The sequence below is a fragment of the Anser brachyrhynchus genome, assembly GCF_964034855.1.
Source record: "Anser brachyrhynchus genome assembly, chromosome: 17".
Classification (NCBI taxonomy): Eukaryota; Metazoa; Chordata; class Aves; order Anseriformes; family Anatidae; genus Anser; species Anser brachyrhynchus.
The window spans coordinates 5,336,074-5,355,243 of NC_137710.1; the positions used below are offsets into that span (position 1 = coordinate 5,336,074).

At 36.7% G+C, this 19,170-nt stretch overlaps 1 protein-coding gene across 13 annotated transcripts in view; it reads right to left on the reverse strand.

Annotated features, from left to right (window-relative positions):
* The window catches only part of TMEM132D (transmembrane protein 132D), a 288,698-nt gene that overhangs the window by 127,914 nt on the left and 141,614 nt on the right, over positions 1 to 19,170 (reverse strand). The gene's annotated exons all lie outside the window — the stretch shown is intronic.

The window sequence follows — 19,170 nt, forward strand, 5'->3', positions numbered from 1 at the left end:
AGATAAACTGTCCTAATCATACACACCAAGAACAGCCAGATGGCTCTGTTCATTTTTAACCTGTTTCCCCCATGGAAAGAATCTCACAGAGGCATATTGTCTGTCCATCTATCCGTCAGTCCCATTCTGACGGTGTCAGTGTCAACTGAACAAGAGATGGTGCCTGCTTGTTTGGCTTGTAATGAGGGAACGAGACGAGGAGCTGGAAATTCTGGAAGGAAGAGGGTGTTAGGGAATGTATAATAAATATTAGCAGTATTGCAGAAGGGCATGAGGATGAAAAAATATAGAACACGAATCCATAACAAACCAAGTTTCTGAAGTGCTACTGCAGTTTACAGAAGGACTGGTTTTCTTTTCAGGAGTGTAATCCATCATGCTTTTACAGTTCTGACCTTAAAACATTGTTATAGGATGTGATTTTCTGAGACAGAAAAAGTCAAATTAGTGATTCTTCAATCCCAGAACCCACATTAGTATGCATTTTTTGCAAATAGCATGCAAAACATGCTGAATTGGATGTTAACATTGTATTTATTACTTCTATATTCCTTCCTGCTATTGGTTTTGTATTTAAGCAGTAACGGATCTTTTTTCCAGCTTCATTTTTTTTTTTTAAATGCTTCAATTGCTATGCTTTCTTGTTCTCCAGATGACTGAAAAATAACACCGAACCAGTGTTTACTAGCTATCAATAAAACCAAGAGTTTGCTATTCCATTTTTGGGAATACTTTTTTATATAGTTCTCTTTTTCACTCTTCCTAAGGCAAGCGTTTGGAAAAGCTTATTTTATAGGCTTCATTGCCAGCCAGACATCTTAATCATGTGGAACATCTCAATTTCTGCTGGATCTTCTTTTATTTAGTTTTTATGATCCTCTAAAAGAATTTGAATAGTACCCCATAAAACAAGAATTCCATCTTGCCAGGATGGATATTATTCTTTTGGGGTTATGCTTTCTGGTAAAAATTTAACAAAAGCACAGAGAATATACCTCAAGATCTATTCCAGTAACCCATCAGGAATGGTGCAGGAAATGTTCTTTTAATCTCATATCCAAACCGTTTTGCAAAGTCTTTGTACAAAATGTCGCATCATTCTATTTGGCATGTTGACATCTGCACAGAATTTTAACCAGAACAACTTTTGAGCTCTGTATTTCAACCTAATGTTGAAAATATTTTATGCTCGCACCCCCCCTTTCAGTATGCTTAGTCTCCATGGCGACTGGAGGACTATCACTTCTTTTTTTTTTAATTAACACCATGGCCATATGCCACTTGAGTGCAAATGCAGTGAAATTTTCATGGGCTTTCCACTCCATTTCAGTAGGATTATAGGTCAGTGAACCTTGAACAGGGAGAGCTTAAATACAGTGTCTCCTGATAGACTATAAAAGAGGAGTTAACATACCTAAGGAAAAGATTCAGTGAAAACCAATAGTTGAGTGCAGGACTGTTAGGCTTGCTACAGAATATCCCCTGTATCTCTATATTTGTTTTTTTACACACCTTCTATCCTAGGTTTTCAAAAGTCTTTAAATACACTAAGCATGTAATGCTTAATAATATCATCCCGGTCTTATGAGCTAGACAGCATTACTGTCCCCATTCTCACATGGAAAAAAAGTATGCCATGAATGTGGCAGCACTTGTCTAAGGTCACACCAAGCACACTGCTGGTAGCTTCCTGCCAGGGATGGCTGGCAGGGCCATCCCCACCGCCTCTTCGTGCCCCCAGCACCCTCTGTGCTGTGACACCACATCCTCGGGGCAGAGCCACGCTCACTGCCTGAGTCCCAGTCCCTTTCCTGTAACCTCAGATGGCAAGTCTTGTTCTACAATGTGCCGCACTATCCCTATACATCTGATCAGTCATTTTCTTTCCTGAACATTCTGGTTTTCATCATAGCATTATTTAGCTACCTAACCTACACATTTGTGCATATGTCCAGCCAAAAATGACCAGTGCTCTTCTTTGGATAAGAGTAGCACCTAGAGAAATTATCAATCAATTATCTTACAGCATCCAAGTGTCACTTTGTAAGACATCTGTGCCTTGAAGAGCACATAGTTTTAATATGGCAGATGAAGAGTGTGAAGATTATCTTACAGACACACACACCACAAATCTGCACTTCAGGAACATCATTTCTTAGCTCACTTAAGTTCGAAGTAAGTTGTGGGTGGTGTGTGACCTGCATCCTGCAAAAGCATGTTATGTCACCTGGGTTATAAATATGGCAGTACTTATATTTGGTAACTTATCATAATAAATGAAAGTAACTCAGCTCAGCAAATACCTCCCCTTTTTTTCTTCCATTGGAAATAATTATGTTCAGCAAAATCTCTGACAGTGGTATATACAAGGACTTCATTTTCTTTAAAACAACCTGCCTTCTCTGACTGATGCAATGGGAGCAGCATATGACACTGTCCTGAAATGCCTCACAATATTCAACAGCTGCTGTGGGCCAACAGTCTTTTGTAAACATCTTGCATTCTTGTTTTTCTTGCCTTCATTTAAAAACAGTAAAAGAAAACATGAAAGAGTAAAAACTAACAGTCTCAGCTCAATACCTTTTGTGAAATGAACCAAGAAAAGTTTGGAATTAAAATCAAATTTTTTCTATCAGCGAAAAGACCCTGACAGCAAATATGTTCCTCCTCTCTGCCCTTCTTAACATATTAATTGGGGTTGTACTCTCGAGTGTTTGCAGAAATGCACCAAGGAAAAGCTATTGACTATGTGATTTTGAAGAGGGATGAGGTGATAGTGTTTTTCTTTGTATACTGTATGTGAATCAACCAAGGATCTATACAGGAGAAGGAACAAGGCTGATCAATCTTTATTCCTAAACAATCAAGCAAGGCTGCATCTTCAAGTCCCTTTACAGACATCTCATAAAATGATGATATTGATCACAATGCCTAAATTTGTGGTTTTGACAATAAAAGCAATTTGTTTAGGGAGGGAAATAGCTGTATGAGGTGAACGCATGTGGTTTATTAACTTCCAAAACTAATTCTTCTGAACAATAATGTGAAAGGTGAGACAGAGTTTCTTAACCTTGAAGCTTTTAACTCCTTTTTCCCCTACTAAGACATTTGCCTCTGTGAAAATTTAGTTTAGATTTTGGAGTCAGAGGGAGGTAGCAAGGTGCCCCTTCATGCCACAGCTAATGTTGGAGTGCTCTTCAAAGCAAACAGGGTTAGGTTCCTCACAGTATAGGTGGAACCGTGACATGCAGACATCCTCAGGTGACGGCTTACAGTTTGCTGTGAATGTGTGGAGCCTGCCATGACAAGGTGGATCTCTGGACTCACTGTATAACATGCTGCAGCAGATCCAAGGGCACGTTTCTCCCTGAGCTCCCACAGGAGTCTGGTTATTGCTTTCTGCGGCCATTTGTCTGTCTGGTTCCTTGCCTCTAGCCTTCCCAGCTGCGCTTTACACACATAACACAACTGCAGTTTTACTAGCACTATTTGCATTCCAGCACAGCATACCTAACTCAGGAAAGGATCCTGGTGATAAAGAGCCTGGAAGGTTTGGGGACACTTGAATTAAAACACAAATGTAGTTATTAGTATTATTATAGGTCATAGGCTACACTCAGAGAAATGCAAAAGCTACACTGTGGTTTTAACCCAAGAGCCCAGCTTCTGTTTGCTAGCTTCACACTGTTAACAATTTGGTTAGGCATGTACTGGATTTCAGTGTAATAATTTCCCTTCCCCCTTTTAGGATACATTAAAGCAGAACCTTTACTGAACTCCAAATCCAGCCTACCTTATCTTTGACAAAGGGCCCTTTCAACACCACACCACCACACTGACAGCTGCTGTGCACTGAAGCCAGGTCTGCACTGTGGAGGCAAGATTGTCTGGAAATAACATAAGCATGAAAAAAAGGCTTCATGAGGATGGCACAAGTAAAAGCTAGTATCCTACAGAGCTCTGTCTCGCAGCTGATTGACTCTCATGTCCAAGAAAGTACAAGCTCTTATTGAAGATTTTTCCGTAATTAGCTATTGATAAGAATTCAGCTGTCTGGGGACTCTAACGTCTTTTTCCACCACCATCTGCCTGTTTTCATGAAACGTATAAGAATATAACTATCTTTGAGTAAGCTATACTGCTGTCAAATTTAAAACACACAAGCACAGGCAGCATGATAGCTTAGACTCATTTCCTTAGAAAATCTGGCTAAAATCCCCCTTATTCCCCAAAGGAAAAAAAAAAAAAAAAAGAAATTCAGGAAAAATTGACCTATCTACAGTTATTTGTTTCTCTTCATTAAAAATGACAAATGTATTATTGAATTAGCACCTGTAAAGTACTGCTGACTCTATTTATGACATCAATATGTATAAATTGTTTCTTTTGTAAAAAAAAAAAAAAATCAGATACACCTATTATTAGCGTTCTTTCTGCATAGCATGCTAAGGTACTTGAATATATCTCTATATATAGCTGTTTACATCTCTCCAAAATAGAAGGAATATTATGTTAAAAATAGAAAGCATGAATATTGTTGACGTGTAAACAAAACCAAAACAAAAAAGAAAATAATAACCACAGAATTCTGAAACAGTATGTAAATTAGGACCTAATGTAGCTACAGAAAATAATCTCATATTTTAGGAAGAAAAATGCTTGAAATGTTAACTTGACATCTTTATGCACATTCATTGAGATGTGGTTAGCACAGCACAAATTTAAGATGAATTTAATCTACAATATGTGGAAACTGCAATTGCCTAATAATGTATAAATATATATAACTTAATTTGTATTTTTGTTGGCCATAGAAATCATTCTTAAGGCTTGATATACAGCTGCACTGATTTCTCTCCAAATTTTTCCTCAGGTCTTTGGGAGAAAAAAGCAGCCAATACTGAGTACACTTCTTTGTATCCACATCACTTTATTTTTTTTTTTTCCTGAAAGTTTCTGTGATTTACCAAATACTTGCATCTCTAGTCTCAAGTTTGGTTGAAGACTATGGGAGTTCAAACTGCCTTCATATCTGCTGAACACCTCTCAGAGCAAGCCTTTGCAATGACACTTGCTTCTGCTATAACAAAAAGATACAGATTTTTACATACTTACCATAATATTAAATCCTTTCCAAATACTGTCCACAAAATTCAAAAGCATTAAAGTATTTTCTTAACCCTTTTTTCTAGGTCTCTACTGCGTGAAAGACCTCCCTCTGCATTCCTTTTCTCCAGTAACACCCTCCTCTAGAGTAGCAGCACCTTTTAACGGAGCATATGCTGGCTTTAATGTCTTAGCTTTGTCACAATTAAGAAATAGATATTCAGAAGAATAAATTGGACCTTGACATAGTAGACTATTTGCAGTATCCCTTAATCTTCTGGATGATTTTAAAAGTTTGTGTGGTTATTTCATTTGGAAATCAAACCAAAGCAACTCCCTCCTCCCTCTCCTCTTTTTGCTCTTGTAAAATAACTGTGACAGCCTGGAGAAATATTGTCTATCTTGGTTCCAACCACTGCCCCGAAGGTGTAAAGCTATAGACGAGTTCAATACAGCTTGTTTCATTGCTAATTTCAGAGGGCATGTTGAGCTTCTTGTTCCCCTGGCTTAACAGTAAAATTGACTTTCTAATTTTAGAACAGGAGAGTTCTGCACACTCACAGACCAAAAATGCTACTTTTCCAATAGGTTTAAGCGCAGATTTTTCCTTCTTAAAAACACACAATCAGACTCAGAACTTGACAGAAAAAAAAAATGTATTTAGGAACATCTCCTCTAAACCAGATGTTTCAACAACAATCTTCAGATTGCTTTTTCCTTGGGAGATGACTCTTTAAAATGTCTCTGGTTAGCCTTCCCTACAGCACTCCACACCTTAGCTGGTAATTGCCCTGATTTTAGAGAAAGGCAGCAGGCAGGTCCCAACAGCCTGTCTACTTGCAGTGGAAGATTAGTGTGTCTCACAGGCCGACCATGAGGTTCACACATGCTGTGGCACTGAACCTTACACCAGCCTCATCATTAACTCTCTCCTGTACTGTCAGGAAAGCAGTGTGTCCTTCCTTCCCTCCCACTAACCAACCTCCCAGTTTCACTCTTTGGCAGTGTTCTGGTGATGCTTTCTTAGCACCCAGTAATCATTTGCCCTGGTAACATCCCACCTGTGACTCAGCTCCACAGAAAAGGTAAATATGGAAAGAGAGAATCAAAGTAAAGCTCAAATGCATACAGTTCTGCCCTACTCTTACACAGGCAAGTGAACACCCAAATCCCTGCTATGTTCCCAGGAATCCCTCTCTTTGGCACTCCAGCTAAAAGCAGGACTCCTAAAGGGTGGGAAAGGCTCTTACCACTCATCCATAGCTCCAGTGCTACAGAACAAGGGAACTTGGCCAAGCAACATGTTAGTAACATCCATGAGTATAATATTTTAACGGTTACTACCAAAATTTTTAGTTGGATATATAGACTAATATAATTGGCAATACTGAAAAAAAAAATACATTTTTTTTAAATATTAAAAGAATGTTAGGGTTGCAAATCAAGCAGTATAATTCACGTTTCATTGTAAGGATCTTCATACTGATTCATAGTGATCACACATACTGATTTTTCTCTTAGTCTCCATCTAAATATTTGATTTCTTTACTCTTCCCCTACCACAAGTATTTCTTCTCCAGTTGCAAAATTTCTGTTTCTTGCATATTTTTGTTACAGAAAAATTAATACTCAGTCTCTCAAGTGAAAGGCGGATCAGTGTCATCTTTCACCCCAGATGGCCAGCACACCTATATACACAGAACTATGCTTGCCAGTAAATAATTCTCCTGTGTTAACAGCTGTTTTCACCTGTCTGATGACTGTGCATTCTTATGTATCTTAATTCTTCCTTAATTGCTATGTTGCTGAAGGAAGCATCTGGATTATAATTAGCTGTTCATTAGGACTGCTCTCAGTAAGTTTACAAGTTGTGATTACAATTGTGGAGTAAAATCCTTATTTGTGGTTTATCCAAGCAGCAGCAGAAGCACTTCTTTTCATAAACAAGATTAATCCTTTAAAACCCTGAATAGGAGATATTTTACTAGGAGAGTTACGTAAGCATAATGAGAGTGCCAAAACTGAAATCCTAAAGTAAAGAGCAAAATCACCGCTTCTACAAAACAATTGCTGATGCCCACTGACCCAAAGGCTTGATCAGGAGGCTACGTTTTTGAAACTGTGCATGCACTAGAGATAGCTACAACCTTCATCATCTGTTGCTTAGAGTCACTGCAAACAAGATTTATTTTCATGTCATTCATGAGAGCAAAATCTTGATTTTTGAATAAATAGTTATTTTTCATCAAGACATTGTAATTCTCTTTGAGATTCTTAGGGACTAAATCAGGGGTTTATCTCACTGAAATACATAAAACAAATGTAGAATACACCCACACCCTCTCTCTGTCACAGAGCACATGTTCTTGGTGTTGAATGTGCATAAAATCAAACCTTATTCAATCTATAAGGATTAAAAAAGAATTGCATATAGACAGTATGCATGCCCTGAATGTGTAAGTGTAACTCTAATAGAAAATACAGATATCAGTGAGAGTATGGGAATGTATTACTGGTGGTTTTGAATAATTAAGACATTTCAAAATGGTTTATTGTACAGTTGTCCATTGAGCATCTAACAACCTTGCCAAAAATTAAGTTATTCAGACATAAAATTCTATGTCAGGCGTCCAACTAGCTTTGAAATTTTGGGGAAATTCAAATTAAATTTGTAACCATATAGCCATGCACAGTAGTGTTTAGGAGAACAGCATTGTTTTTCTTGTATTAGAAGATGTTTAGAATTGGAAATAAATGTTTTAAAAATAGAAGGACATTATACTGGCTCTACGCTTTTCAGAGAGGACTCAACTGACAAGGCAGTAATTCTTTGGATATTTTGATAAACTTTGGATGTTGCATCCAAATTGCAAAACTGTATTTGCTTTTCCCTTTTAAAATCTGCCAATATATTTCCAAACTATACATCTCAAGAAGGGGGGAAAAAATAGACATTATTTTGAAAAACACATCATATAGAGACTTGTGAGAGTTTGTCTGCCAAATTCTCCTCTGCCCAGAACCCTATGGAAAAAATATCATGTGTTCATAAGTAAAACTGTTTTTTAATGAATATTCATATGAGATTAATTCTAAGATGTCATATCTTCTGAAACTTTTGAGAGTTTCCCTAATATAGATGTTATCAAATGCATGATACATATATATTGTTGTACATATGTTATATTTTTTAAATCTGTTATTATCTTAACATCTTATTATAGTCTTCTTTGTTTTTTTTCTGTGCCTTTTGCTTTCCTTGCCTTAACTACTTTAGACAGAAAGATCTGCAAGTGTCTGTAAGAAAACTAATCGCCCCAACAATTAACAGGAAAATGCATCTCAGAGGAAACGTTTCATAATCAATTGGTTTCCAGGTACAATATTTGCCACTTAGGAATAGATTAATTGGATGGAAAACTATTCAAGCTAATTATTTTCTTTCTAGCATCAGATTAAATATAAGATTCAAATAAACTAAAAATGAAGAAGTTCATCTCAGTGTTGTACAATTTTTGAGCCCACAGTGACAAGCCATGTTTGATATGGTACAGTCCTGTTTTCTCAGATGCTGCCCATTCAGTGAGCAGGGCTTGGTGACTGAGCCCTGACCACACGAGTGTGCAGCACTGGGGTAGCCAAGCTGGCCCTTTTACCTCCACGCTCTGTGGCATGCAGACGTGTATTTCTTGGTCTATTGGTATGATGGCCTTCGTCTTTAATATGGAATAAGAGCACATATGTACTTGCCAGAGATCCTATAAATAAATGTATGGAGACTCTGATGCATTAAGGTATAGCTGAAATTGAAATTATAAAAATATAGAAAACATTCTTTGGTATTGATTTTACAGTTCATTTAGAAAGACAATATAAGAAATCAAAGATGAAAGTCATATTGTCTCACTTTCTACAGAATATATTGAATAGTTATAATATTCCACAGTCCCCATGTTGAGGTTCCCAACACTAATATTTAGAAAAGCTTCCAATGAATAAAGACTTAAAATAGATATCTTGTCAATGTCAAAGGTATCCTACAGATAGTTAAGACAAATCTGAGTAAAGGCAGACACGTGCTTGCAAAACACCAGAGAGCTTATGGCAAGAAAGGATGGAGATAGCAGTCATCCATTCAGCTAATTGCACATTTGATTATTAGCTTCAGGTAACCCCTGAAACTAATAATAATATTAATATGTTTACATAAGTTCAGGCAATCCCTCAATCACCACCCTGACACTGAATGTCAACCATAAAGACATCACAGCTAACTAATCCCCTTTGTATTCTTCATATTGTCAACGTGAATGCAGGAATTAAGTAGCAGACAGGCTCTTTATCATGTGGTTACATTCTCTAGTGGACTGTGACCTTGCATCGTGACCAGCCCACGCTGGTCTTGAATCAAAGACAAAGCAGCGGTGCTACCAGCTACCCAAATTTTAAAATGTACCTAATAAGAATTCCTATTTATACTTCTTGCCTGGAAAAGCTCTCAGTGTTTCTGAGTAACAAGTGGTAACTTATGCTGTAATGATTACTGTAATTTCCAAAGAATCATGCAACAAGGCAGTCTTCATGGATCCCTTATTTGACACAGAAGATAGAGCCTGCTTCCCCACTCCTACACCCTCTAAAATGTAGTTACGTCTAAATTCTTATGTAACACCTTTTCTATGCATTCCTATGCACAATTTTGTGTGAAAATATCATAAAACATGATTCATAAACTTATACAAAGAGGATGGATTTCAAATTGAAAAATTTAGACCCCCCCCTCAAAAAAAAAAGATGCAAATTGAACCCATACAGAATACTCAAACAGCTTTGTAGAACATTAAAAATGCACACCCGAGATGACACTCTAGGCTTGAAAACATTTTCAGAAGATGGAGTGGGGCGGTAGAGGTGGAAGTACTGCTTGTTGCTGCAGATTGCCATGCAGGCGGGGGAATGAATCACATTACACACTCCTTTCGTGTAAGCAAAAATATTCAGTGATCACACAGAGAGCTCTACCTATGGAATATTACACCTCAGTTTTCTGTCCTGTTGGTGATTTTACACACATGTGTGTTTGTGTGTGTAGTGGAATCAATGATGTCCACAAAGACACGCCATCCTATTATCCCAACGAAGTCTGATATCTCCTATCTGTATGTAAGTTGACAGAAACTCCTCCAAAAGAGCTATAAGACACCTGCAGTTCCATAAAACTCGACATAAACTCCTCAGAGGAAAAGCTTTTCATGAGTTAAAAGGAAAAGCCACCTTCGGTGGATGTTCACTCCCAAGGGACTAGCTGGCACATGAAGAAAAGATCTCCATTTAACTCCTGCTCTGTCGCATGTTGTGTGTGACCCTGGCCAAGGTATTAAAGCTAATCCAGTTACAGTGGGCCACAAAACAATGCACCACTGACTTCTGCATCCTCTCAGTGATTAGCTCAGTGCAGCTCTCCACTCAGTGGTTCGACTTAAATGCAACTCACTCCAAACCTAGCTATGTAAACCCCATTGCACATAAACCCTAGTAGGTGATGCTGTTCATTATGGTCAGAACTGTCTTTAACATTTAGCCCATGTCCTCTCTGTGCCTCTATCAAACTGGGGCAGCAGCCTTATCTTACCCCATAAAGGCAGATTAAAGGCTGAGAGGTGACCAAGGCAAAGTAATTAAAGGATGTTATATCTGCATCATCGGTTCATATAAACCACACATACATCTGTGATATTGCAATTCTAGCTTGTTCACATAATCAGTAAATCTATGGAATTGATGCCATAAAATAAATCAAATGCCCAGTGAACTTCTTCCTTGTACTCACCATCGGAATTTTCTCAGGACCAACCTAATGATTTGTGTGGATGATGGGTTGTATTACATAACTCTGTTAAGCTTCTGATCCGTGCATTGCTGGATGTTAACTTTCTTTCATCCCCCAAAGTGGGAATCCCTGTGCCTCAGCAGTAACAGGCATATTTTCAGCCTCTTTTCATACTTTAAAAGACATCCACTTTCCAACTCTCTGAGTAATTAGTATTACTTCTTACAAGATTTCCTCCAAGGAAAAGAAAATCAACGGCACCATTAGAAACACTTTCACAAGATGTATTTTTGCATTTAATATTAGATTTTTTAATACACAGAAGATTACTCAGTTGCTGTTTCTTTTCTAATAGGTAGCAAACTGTTTCTGTCCCACTGGAATTGATATTTTGAGCCCTGGGGCTGCTAAAGGTTTAAGGACTACAGTGATAAGTACCAAAAACACAGAGCAAGCATGATAATGATGAATCCCTAAGATTCTTAAGGGAAATCATTCCTCCTTGGGTTTAAAATGACATTTATCATACTGGATAACAACAACATAAAATAAAGATGCTAAATATGCATGAGGTTTATTCAGACTGTTGGGAATGTCTTTTAGGTACTCCAACACTGTACAGAAAGGAGGATATCTCCTCTACAAGGGAGGTGGCAGAAATACCCATAAAGCACCAGAAAGAGAGAGAAGAGGGGACTAGGAACAAACGTATCTGTGAACAAGCCATATCGTCTGTCAGCAAGTTACTTGGGCTTCACTTCCCTCAAACTATCTGCTTCTCATATCCGCACGCCAAGAACTCTTAATGAGAGAGCATTAAACACCTAACATTACTTGTTTGCAGATTTTATAGACAGTTCATTTAATCTGAACAACTGCAGCAACTTCAGAAGACTTCCTGTAGACAAATCCTGGCATTTTAGCAAAGTCATGCTGATCGCCGTCCCAGTGAACCTCATTTTATGGAAGGTACTACATACCAGAGAAAACAGCCTAATTACCAGTGCATCACAGAGAACTTTGTGTCTTGACAACTTCTTAAAATCCCCCAAATATAAGTCTGCTTTCCCCATGTATGCATTATAATATAGTCTTCAGTTATATAGGTATAGGGATCATCAGAGTTTCTCCCAGGACCTCCCAGGTTCATTTAACCAACCTTCATCTTTCGAGCTACCAAAACTGGTAACTGGTGATGAAGATATCACACCTTTTCTCAAACTCCTAGATAAGCTCATGAACACGGGAATATTGAGTACTCATTGCAAGTATAGTTTTGGTGTCATTTGTTAACTATGGAACATGCAGCAGTATTTGGATCCTTTCCATTATTGCTTTTCTCTCTATATATATACAGTAATAAAATGTAATAAAAAAATACAAAGGGGATAAACCCCCCTGCCTTCAGATGAGCTATGACAGGAAATTAAATTCATCCCTCCTTACAAGCACTCTTCCTGCAGCCAAAATTCCTTCTGTTCAGAGCTCTACCCTGCGATCACGGCTGATATGAGTTGGGAGAGCTAGTCCAACTCAAACTGAGCATCACTTTCATGGGTTTTCTTCTCCTGTGACAGTGTAGAAGATTTAGAATTTCTTCCCAGGGTTTCTGGATACAAATAACTGGACAGCATAGAGTGGACAGGAGAGTTGGATGAGGTATTTATACTGAGTATGGTGGACAGTCAGTGAATGGCCACTGGCCTGTGACCAGTTAGACCATTAAGAGGCCAGTCTTCAAGTCTCTGTAATTATTCACTGGACTTATTTTCCATCTGGGATAGATTATCACAAAAGAAGAGCCAAATATAGTAATGTGCTAGAAAATGACCATAGATTCTAACACAAATTGGAGCTAGTGCAAAGCCTTCTCAAATTAACATGATGTCTTTGATCAGTTGACTATATTTTTTTCATGATTTGTATCATTATTCCCACACACGCAATGACTGCTGACAGTTTGTAACACCAGCCCTCCCCAGTATGTGTAGTGAGCTAGCATAACAGCGACACTGATCCCGACTCTCTGCTTCCAAATTTGAGCCCTACGAAATCTGCTAAGTCTGGGCTGCCACTGAAAAAGGTGGCCGTCTGTCCCTGATCTCTTTTGACCCTAATACAGCCTCTAGAAACTGAGGACATGATGGCTATGTACTAAAGTTTCGGTTATCCTTTTCAGTTATTCATAACACAGGCAGGAGGGGTAGATCATGAGAAAATAGTCAACATATCAACATATTCTGGAAACATGAAGAACTACTTAACAGCTATTCTTCACACCACACTGAAAATATAAAAGCATATATACATATGCAAATATAAAGCAGCAAACAGCTGTACTGTAGTAAATCCCGCCTGTGCCCTAAAACATTTCGGCATAGTTTTATTCTTTGCACTTCACCACAAAGTAGAATAAAAGCCCTTATAATATCTCTCTGCTAATCAAGTACCCTTCTAAAGAGGAGATGTCTGACTTACTCCCATTCATCACAAAAAATGTTGTATATGATGGAGAGATCCATAGAGGTATAAAAAGGTACAGACACTGCAGAGTCTACTTTCCTGACTCTTCAGACAGTAGCTGTGAACTGTTAAGTCATGTCAAGTTAGATTTCATGGGTACTTCACCTCTATCACTTTCCTTACGATGATATGCATATAGCAATGATGTAGCTCTGTATATCAACAGTTGTAACCAGTTCAGGGATGTTAAATGGTATATAACTGTACATTAATATTTCAGAAGGATAATACCTGAATGAGGGAATTTTATGTTTTCAAACTACTTCAAGAGACAACGTAGGCAATTCAATGGTAATTGTCACTTTTTCCCATTTCCAATAAAATTACGCTCACAAACAAAGGAACACAGGAATTAACTTCTTTTCTAAGGAGAACCCTAAAATTCAGCTGAAATTAAAGGTAATCATCTTCTTCACAATGACAGCTGAGTTGCTGTCTTCATCTTTTCATTCTTCATTCTTCATCTAAATGTCAGAGGTATAGAAACAGAGTCCACCTCTAAGATGACAAGAGACTATCTACATGCTTTTGAACTGCTTTCTCGCAACCTTTTTGTTTTTAAATGAATGAGTCTCTTTCAAAGAAATAGGTGAAAAAATCCCCTAGTAATGTCTTTATCTAATAGCTGTTGATTAATATTTTCTCTCATTTCTTTTGATTTGCTTCAAGATGATAACTTGATAACCTTTTTAATCTGCATTGAGTAGGATGATTTCAAGAGAGAATCCGCATTTCTTGATAAATAAATAAAACAGCTTTCCTTTTAAAAATGAAGAAGTGGGTCAGCATGTAAAAGACAGATGCATTGAGGCTTGGTTCACACAAATCTATTTTGCCTCAACATCTCAAAGAGTTCTCTCTCAGAGCACACATTTAAGTTTTAAAATGAGAAACGAGGAATAGAAGTTTTTTGACTAATTGCTTTCAAATATGTGAAATATAAATATGACTTCTAAGATATTTAGTGCTTTCACATCATCACAACACACAAATTCTTAGAAATACGAAACAGTATGAAACTCCAAAGCTACGCACGACAAATGCCTTTATAGCTAATCATTATCTAGATGCTAGATGACTGGGAAGTATAAATGGAGTTAAACTCCATTATTTCAGAATCAAATTAATGTATTATATCTGCCTGACTTTGTTGATGTTGAGTGAATAGCCAGTTTTTAGAGCAAAATCATTACTTGGAAAGTAACTTTGAAACATATATGATATCATTTGCTCCCCTACAATAATAATAATAAACAAACAAAAAAAAAAAAGAGATTTTTTTCTGCTCCCAATTATAAGCAAGAATTCTCACATCGCTTTGTATTTTGAAGTGTCCCACTCTGTGTCGTGCTTTTTCAATACCATAGTTGTATATATCCCATCTGAAAGCGTTTGATTTCTACAGTCCTTTTCTTCCTCCAGTTTCATCATGATGAACAATGAGTTTCTCATTATGAGTTTATGTGATTCACACCACAATGGGGCAAAATACACCAACTTAGTTTTGCTTCAGCATGTATTGTTTCTGTAACTCCAGAGTAGACATTTTTCTCTCCACAAAATACTATATCTCTAGTCGATAAAGTTGTGTGAACACGCGAATAACAAGGTAAAAAATATTAATGGTGCTCACAAACATACAACCATGTGTATGAAGCATTTTTATGAGCACCAGCAAAACACACAATATAATTATTAAGGCTATCAGGCTGTTATATATGTCACATTTGTTGCTTTTGTTGCAACAAACAGAAGCATTCAGAAGCATTTTAGAATTACAGCATGCTCGAGAGTCTGTCAAACATGATGCAACAAGTAAGAGAATGAGGCAATAGCTCACTGCTGTTACAACACAAAAACTAGATGTTAAATTACATAATATGAGATCTCATAATAGATTTGAAAATGAGAAATATAGGGCACTAAGGTAAATGGTATAAACATCATTTAAAAAAAAAAAAAAAGTATTGTCCAGGAAAATCAAAGGGAATGATGCTGTATGTTTTCCTGTCACTGTTTTATCTAATATCAAGTTAATTGCTTTTATGATAGAAGTGTTAAAAAAAATTAAGCACTAACATACCATAACATGATAAAATCTTATGACACGAGAACAAATGAGGGATATAGCCCAGAAAATAGTATTGTTGTTTCCTACTGTGTCAATATTATTACAGATTGAATCGGTCACCCTGTAGTTCACAATCAAAATAGGGAGCCCCGCTCCCCCCCCCCCATAGCAGGACCAGGATCTGATTTCAGGCAGTAAAAGCCAATAAATGGTTTAATGCTACAGAGCTGTAACCCAAGAGCACAAACAAGAAAGTTTCAGAAGAAATGCTATCTTTGTAATATTTCCAACAATGAGCATGGGGAAAGAAAATTGGTGAGCAAAGCTTATCTGTGATACAGTTCAACTACAATTGGAGATAAGACAGTAAAAAGTCATATCCAGACATTAAGGTTCTACCTGGTGACGGCCAAGTTTTGCCTGTTTTGTACTAACTTGGATGAATGGTCTCATTTGTCCACAAGCATAGAGAACGATAATGTATTCTCAATGGAATAACAAACATTTGTACTCCAAAATCTACACATTAATAAAACGTGTTAAGATTATCATGATATCCATTAATAAAATATCTAGATATGATACTAATCATCATATCATATCAAGAGCATCTTGCTTAACGTCTCCACAGCTATGGATATAGGAAAGTGCTATTGATCATGTTTTACAGGTAAGGAACTGAGGTCCCTGAAAATCTCTTAGACACTTTTTTCTGAAGTTATTAAAATTTTGGTTTAGGCACATTGAAATATCCAGTAAAACTACATCTTTAGTCACCTCAATAATTTTCCAATCCACACCTACCCACCCCGCACCCCCCCAGCTTGCTTCCAGTCAAACAGGAAACACAGAAGAATAGGTGGGAACCCTGATCTTCCTCTTTTAGTGATTCTTTTTCTCATCAATCCTCACTAGCACAGCAGAGATGCCCAACTTCAGAAACACTGAGAAACTGCACTAATCCAGGAAAACATTCTTAAAATGCAGTACTGTCTTAATCTTATCTTTTCATTCTACTCACCCCATTATATGAGGTATCAAGGAAAATTAACATCAGCCAACATCAAAAAGAAAAAAGTAAAGGATGACATATTGATTCATATCTCCCTGATTCGATCATTTAATTTTTTTTCCCAAGTCGCATTTCTGAGCCACTGGTTAATCCACATCACATGATTTTCTATTTGTTTTTTTCTGGTTGTCTACATGGAAATAGAGGGATGGAAGAGAGTTCTCAAAGAACAGAAGAGATTAAGATCATCTAATAATCTCATGGGTCAGGATTTAGTGTTACAAAATTATTATCACCTTAGAATGAAATCAGAAGAATTGGAGAGAAGTTTATAATTGCTTCACCGTTAATCTGGAACATTGTCACAAGCCCATAGCAAGCAAGGCAGTGAGAACTCCAAATCATATTTGACAGATGGGCTTAATTAGTTATTCTCCTACAGACTCATAATATTTGCTGTTAATATTCATACTAAAACACCCTGCTGGCTGTGATAATATTTATATGTTAATCCTGTTATGATAAGCTTTCGCTGCCAAAACCTCTCCAAATAAAATGAATGATATATTTCAAACTTAGATAAAGAAATGCTCAGGCATCCTGGTTAAGTTTGTCACTTGCACAAGTGCCTCCTTAATCTATGAAACTACACCTGTCACAGTAAGTTAGCTTTATTAACACTATTTCCTGATCCATGTAAAACTATCAGAAACACAAAAGCATTGAATCTCTAGTTAATTAACATTGCCACCTTTGCATTCATGCGATCAGATCTCTGAGTTTTAAGAGTAATTAACCAATATGCAAATAGAGTTTGTAGAATTTATAAAGGAACTACAGAGGTAAACAATTTGATAAAAGAGATCTATATTTAACTGTTATCCATTGTGTAAATCTAGTGACATCAAACATGTCAAGATAAAGAAAAATTGTTTCCCATGAAGTATTGAGCACACTCTCTTTCCCCATATAATGCTTGATCTTCCTTCTTAAAATGAATAGCAAAGCATGACTAGTTTTAATGAGGAAAACAACATACTGAATTGAAATATTTTACATGTGTTTATAAACAATGAGGAAGAAGTTTTCAAAAGTTTTAAAAAATCACAAAATCTCACCTGGAGAACTCACATGGAATAAGTCAAAACAAAAGTTGTACCTGTTATACATATGTCTGTGATCTTGTCTTCTCTTGATTTTCTTCCCAATAAAATCTAAAATGTATACTAGATCACATTTCTTTTAATAAACGTGAAGCCATGCTTATATTCAGCATGTGAAAGCACACAGCAAACACTACCACCACGAGAAAGCTGACATAATACTGTTTGTGAAGAAGGGGTCATTTTGAAGGTTTGCTACTGAATGATGAGTACTAAAGAGAAATAAGATGCCAAGCTTCAATCAACTATGATGTTGCATTATATTTTCCTGATGAATAGGAGAAATCAGGCAAGTGCACTCTACGGAGCCAACAAGATAAAGTGTGATGGAAAATGCACCTTTGAAATAAACTTTGATTCTGATCCAATATCCATTTCAGTCAATGAAAATATTCACATTGTCTTTGAATAGCTTTGAACTGGGGTTTTAAAGAATCTGACAGGTTTTGCTAGACAACAGGGAGCTGTGACCTTGGCATATATATACACATTGCTTTTTTGACAAACAAAATTTAATCAGGTACAAGACAACAGATGATATAAGTACCAATATTATATCAGAGAAATTGTGTAGAAACTGAGTTTTAGTAAGGAGAAAGGGATTTATATTATGATTATGAAGGGAATTCTTTTCCTTCCTCTCTTTTTTCATATACCCAGATTCCAAAGACATGAGGCTTCCTAGTTATTAGACTTGGTAGGTATTTATTGAAAATTTCAAAAGTCCATAATAAATCCCTATACCTGTAAGATTTTGTAAGATTTCAGAAGTAAATCACAGCAAAATCGGAATTCCCATGTTGTATGGCAAGTTCTCTAACAGCAATACCAAACACAATACGCTTGTAGTTTGTCAGATCTTTATAAATATGCATTTGACATACATTTCCAGAAGCAATGGACAAGAAGGAGAAACTGATATAAAAATTATTCAATAAAGCATTCAGTTGTGATTAGAAGAGGAACATCCACCTGCCAGATGATGGCTGTTTGAAAGAGGTCAACATCCTATCTAAGTGGTTGCACAATGGGAATGTAAAATGGAAAACCTATTCTCTTCTGCAGATTAAAAATTCATATAAATCTCATGAACAAAAATGTGGGGTTTATGCTATGAATATGTTTTAGTTTCCCCTGGAAATTTCGGCCAAAAAAATAATAATAATAAAAATCCCAAACAGCCCTATAATTACCCATGGTACAATGTCTGGCAGCAAATAATTTGAAGAGATTAAACTAGTCACAACCAAATGCTAAAATATGAAACATATTTTTCCAAATAGTATATGAAAACAATATTTCCTGCTAGCTTTAACTTCCTTTGAGTATTAAGATTGAGTAACATTTTTGTTCAAAGTGCATGTAGTAGAATTTGCAATGTACTACAAAACAAAGACAGCCGCAGTTTTTCCAAAAGCATTTTCATCACACACTATAATAAAATTTACAATCACGGCAAAAATGC